Here is a 6,000-nt window from a genome sequence, read left to right as displayed (position 1 = left end):
AGCAGCTGAGCCGCGCGTCCCAAGATGGCCGCCGCCTCATGGAGGAGCAGGACCAGCCACCCGCTCCAATCTCCCCAGCCACCCACTTACAAGAGCCACCCACCCTCCTGCGGGGCACCGGAGGGATCCCAACATCCAGGGGGGTCCAAATGGCCGCAGGTAAGCCGCATAAAAAGGGGTCCAGAGTCAGGATATTCCAGGATCTTGAGGAACTCTCTCTCTAAGCGTACTCTCTTGTCTGCTACATAGCCACGCCCCCCGAGGTCAAATCTGAAGCTTCCAAGTCCCTGCTTTCTGTCAGGAGGAAGAGGTCCAGATCCTTGTACCGTCTGTGTTGGGAGCTGACCTCACTGGGCACAAAGAGACTTGTCTTGTCTCATACCTATCCTCTCTGCCCACCAGGAGGCAGTATATCTGGCCCGTGTCCTTGGTCCTAAATCTTGTCTCGCACCTGTTACGACTGCGGCCGCAGCCCAGCAGGCGCCTCCACGCTGAAGGCGAGGGGGTGGGCGTCCCCCGGGACACAATATGGACCCTCTATACGACAGAGAGGGGCCCGAGCCTACCCGAACTAGGGAAGGGCAGCGACCGGGGTTCGGTGGCAGCTGAGCATGTGGACAAAGAGAAGACACGTAGGACTTGATAACACTGCATAACTTCAGGTATAAAGAACATAAAGTTTACTTAAAGTAAATTCACAGTACATAGACGAAACAGGGCTATGCCAGGCTCCCAATTCCACATCTCCCAGAAGGGTACCACCCAGTGGACCCCAAGGCACCAACGGATCACTGAGGCACTCATAGGCGGGACATCGGGACACAGGTAGGACATAAGGGTACATAAGGATATCAGGACACAGGCTGGACATCAGGAACACGGGTCACAGGCTGGACGTCAGGACACAGGCTGGACATCAGGACACAGGCTGGACATCAGGACACAGGCTGGACATCAGGACACAGGTTGGATATCAGGACACAGGCAGGACATCAGAGTCACCGGCAGACATCAAACAGGACTCGGATCTCAGATAGAACGTCAGAACACTTGCATCGGACTCCAGACATCTGGCAACGATCGACAGGTTCCGGACATCAGGCTCCGGACATCAGGCCGCAGTCATCAGGCTCTGGACATCTGGCAGCAATCGGCAGGTTCCGGACTTCAGGCAGGGAAGGATAGGATCCGAACATCTGGCGGAGGACATCAGGCACAGCACATCTAGAAATGGTTATCAGACACTGGACATCGGGCCACGGTCATCAGGCTCCGGAAGAGAGGCCACAGTCATCAGGTTACGGACATCTGGCAGTGACCTAAAAAGGAACCCAAGAGGTCTGGTGCAAGCCCTGCCAGGTTGGACTGGAACCGGCCGGGGATTGCACCGAATAACAAGCTGAGCACAGAGTAGCAGAAACACACCGGACTCCTACTTCTAAGATGAACCCAGGTTAGATCACAGAAGGTCAGTTAGCAAAGAGTCACAGGGCACAGGATCCAAAACACAGGACTTCCAGGAACATAACAGCGGACACAGTTCAGACAGGGTCAGGTACAGAACAGGTTCAGGATCAAGGATTCAGGCCTGGATATACCGCCTCCAGGGCAGGGCGCAGGAACAGGACAAATCAGGAATCAAGGCAGGGACTTTGGTACCAAAACAGAGACAGGAGAGGTCCAGGGACACAGACACTTTTACGGGCGTGCCGAAAGCACCAAATAATATAAGATGGTATAGAGGTGCGTTCGCAGCCCGGGGTCATCCGTGCAGATATGTTAACTGCTGCTTGGTAATGGCAGAGAACTAACTAGACACCGGCGGGTTACCTGCTGACCCGGTGTGTACAGGTGCGAACTCAGTTACCTCACTGAGCCGCTGGAACAAGTGCGAGAGCCTGTTTATCCTCACAGGACTCGGCAGGAGAGCGCTAGAGGTAAGACACAGGACTCTGCCCCAAGGACACAGGGTTAAAGCCCCTCTAGTCCCATTAGCGCTCAGCACCACACAGCGATGCGTAGACAGATACTAATAGAATGCTGTGCCCTGTTAGCAGTCACAGGGTGCAGCTGCACATTGCTTACCGCACTATGTATGTACAGCGCAGCTTTGGCAGACGCCACTAACCAGCCTAAACTCAGGGCTGGAAAGCACATAAGACGCGCACGGCGCCGCTCTCAGGGATGCTGCAGTACCTTCAGTAGCGTAGTGCCTAAGGTAGAGTGGCGCACTCTGGTGCTAGCATGTGTGAGGAGCTGGGAGCACTGCGGTGCCACAACTTGGCGCTGACTCAAGACTCTAAACCCTACCAACATACGTATCAAAGGGAAAGGGTTTCATAATGAGTTATTCAGCGGTTCACAAGCATCCATCATCACACACATCACTACCAAATACTTGTCTATACTAGCGCATGGCCGAGCAGCAATGCGAACCTTTTATAGCAGCGTCCTTCCGGGACCTTCCTGATGGTCCAATCTGAGTTGGAGAAGGACCTGAGCATGTGACCACCGATCTCCAATGAGAGATAATCCCACAGGCATGCTCACTGGACCGAAAGGAGGACTTAGTCCCTGGAGTAGCTCGCTGCTGACCAGCATACGTTGCTATAGCTGGACCAGAGGTGGCAGCAGCAACCAAACCCACAGTGCTGGTCTGAGCAGAGCGCCGGGATCGACGAGTCTGCCTCCTCTGGGAAACCGCCGAAGGCAAGGCTTGGGATTCCTGCTGTGCAGCGACAGGGACCCGACGTCCAACATTACCCCCCTCCTAGGGCCCCCTCCTGTCTGAGCCTCGCTACGCTCAAATGCCGCAATGAGAAGCGGAGCGCGGATGTTCTCCACTGGCTCCCAGGTCCGAGCCTCTGGACCATAACCCTTCCAGTCCACCAAATAAAACTTTTTTCCACGTACCACCCTGCATCCCATGATGGCACTAACATCAAACTCGTCCGAGGACAGGTCTGAAGTCCTGGCAGATGAATCAGAGAACCGGGACATGTGGAGAGGGTTAAGGAGGGACACGTGGAAGGTGTCAGTGATAGCCAAGTGTGGTGGAAGGGCCAGACGGTAGACCACAGGGTTGGCCTGCTCAAGAACCTTGAAGGGGCCAATGTAGCGAGGTGCGAATTTAGTGGACTAGACCTGCAGCCTGATGTTACAGGCGGAGAGCCACACTAAGTCGCCAGGAGCAAAGGTCGGAGCGGGGCGCAGGTGCGTGTCGGCGGAGGTCCTTATTCTCTCCTTGGAGGCCCAGATGGCATCCTGAGTGCGATCCCAAATGTCACGTGCCTCCACCGCCCAGTCTGCCACCCTGGAATCAGTGGACAACACGGGCATAGGGACAGGGACGAGTGGATGCTGGCCGTAATTGAGGAATGGGGTCTGACCAGTGAAATCGGCCACAGCGTTTTTCAAGCAAACTCCGCCCACGGTAGCAAGGATGCCCAATCATCCTGCCTGGCCGAGGCAAAATGTCGTAGGTATGTGACCAGGGTCGGGTTGGCTCTCTCTACCATCCCTTTCGTCTCAGGATGATAGGCCGTGGAGAGATTTAGCTCAATACTGAGAATATTACAAAGCTCTCTCCAGAACCGAGACGCAAACTGTGGACCCCAGTCACTGACTATCTTGTCTGGCATGCCATGCAAGCGAAAGACATGCTTAACGAACAATGCCGCCAGGCCCCGTGCAGAAGGTAGCAGCGAGAGTGGCACCAGGTGCACCATCTTGGAGAAATGGTCGGTGACAACCCAGATAACTGTGCTGCCACAGACCCACCACGAAGTCCCTGCTGACCATTTCCCAGGGTCTGTCTGCCACCGGCAGGGGGTAAAGTAACCCAGCGGGCCTTTACCGAGAAGACCTGTTCTGGGCACAGGAGACACATGCCCGAATGTAGTCTCCAGCGTCGCGGGCCATATGCGGCCACCAATATGTCCTCGCCAGTAGCTCAGAGGTCCGCTTCATCCCAAAATGTCCACCCACCCTGGATGCGTGAGCCCAAGAGAGGACCTCCGGTCACAAACGGGCAGGGACAAATGTCTTGCCCGGAGGCACCGACTCAAGGGCGACTGAAGTCACAGTCCTCAGACTCTCATAAGGGACAATTAGCCGAGGCTCATCATCCTCCTCCTCCGCTGACACCACGGAGCGAGAGAGGTTATCGGCCCGGATGTTCTTCTCACCAGAAAGGAAATGAAGGGTGAAGTGGAACCGGGAGAAGAAAAGGGACCATCTGGCCTGGCAAGAATTCAGCCGCTGGGCTGTCTGTAGGTATACCAAGTTCTTATGGTCGGTGAACACCTGGAAAGGGAACCTAGCCCCTTCCAGGAGGTGTCTCCACTCCGAGAAGGCCAATTTCATTGCTAGCAACTCACTGTCCACGAAGGAATAGTTCCTCCACCGACGTAAGAGGCATCCACCTCCAAGATAAATGACCTATCTACATCGGGGCGATGTAGAATGGGAGTGCTAGCAAACTTGGACTTGATGGAGGAAAAGGCCTTGGAGACCTGTTCCGACCATAACTTGGGGTTTGCTCCCTTCTTGGTGAGGGCAACCAAGGGAGCTACTTAGGTGGAGAAGTGGGGAATGAACTAGCGGTAGTAGTTCACGCACACCAAAAAGCATTGCACCGCTTTGAGGGAGTGGGGTTCCTGCCAGTCCATTACCACCTGCAGTTTGGTAGGATCCATAGCCAAACCCTGGGTAGAGATAATATAGCCCAGGAAATGCAAGGACTCCTGCTCAAACAGTCACTTCTCCAACTTGGCGTAGAGGGAGTTAGCTCGCAAGCGGGCGAAGACTTTGCCAAACTCTATCCGGTGGGAGTCCATATCTGGAGAGAAGATGAGGATGTCATCCAGATAGACAACCACTGAAGTGGAGAGCATATCACGAAAGATATCATTGACAAGGTCCTGGAAGACGGCCGACATATTACAAAGAACAAAGGGCATGACCAGATACTCATAATGGCCATCCCTGGTGTTAAATGCCGTCTTCCATTCGTCCCCTCACGGATGCGTATCAGGTTATAGGCCCCCCCGCAGACCTAATTTGGTGAGGACTCTCGCTCCCCGTAATCTAGCGAACAGTTCTGATATCAGGGGCAGAGGATACTTCTCTTATCGGTAATAGCGTTAAGACCCCTGTAATCGGTGCAGGGACGAAGTTCTCCATTCTTCTGGATGAAGAATCCCGCCCCCGCTGGTGACAGACCACTTAATGAATCCTCTTGCCAGATTCACCCTGATGTATTGAGACATGATCTCTGTCTCCGGGAGAGATAAGGGGTAGACTCGACCCCGGGGAGGCTCAGCACCCGGCAAGAAGTCTATAGGACAGTCATAGGGGCGATGCGGTGGAAGGTGTTCGCCTTTTTGGAGAACACGTCCGAACACTGTCGATAGTGTTTGGGAAGCGAGGAAAGATCTGCGGGGACCTCGGTGGAAGCAACCTGGGCGCACTCCCTCAGACATCTACCCTCACATGATTTACTCCAACCAAGAATTTTCCCCGAGGACCACACTATATGGGGAGAATGATACCGCAGCCAGGGAACCCCTAGAAGGACCTGGTTAATTTCCTCGGGCATGATGAGGAGGGATATCGTCTCTTGATGAGATGGAGACACTGAGAGTATCAATGGAGCGGTCTGGTGGGTAATCTGTGAGGGCAGAGTCGCGCTGTTTACTATTCTGACAGTGACTGGCTTACATATCATAACCAGTGGTATTGTGTGCCGTTGAGCGATGGCAGATGACATAATATTGCCCTCGCTCCGGAATCCAGGCAAACCTCCACCGCCAGAATGGAAGAACCAAACTCAAGTGTCCCCTTAAAGGACAGCTTGGAGTAAAACGCCACAGATTCTAGTGAGCCGCCTCCTACGGCCACTAGACGCGAACGTTTTCCCGGCCTCTGTGGGCACCGGTTGGCAAGGTGACCAGACTGCCGGCAAACATGACAGGTTACAGGAGCTCGAGCGGACCGGGA

Source organism: Dendrobates tinctorius, unplaced genomic scaffold (assembly GCF_039654945.1).
Source record: "Dendrobates tinctorius isolate UK_male_01 unplaced genomic scaffold, ASM3965494v1 ptg000189l, whole genome shotgun sequence".
Classification (NCBI taxonomy): Eukaryota; Metazoa; Chordata; class Amphibia; order Anura; family Dendrobatidae; genus Dendrobates; species Dendrobates tinctorius.
The sequence above is the reverse complement of the archived record's forward strand: the minus strand, read 5'-3'. Positions refer to the sequence as shown.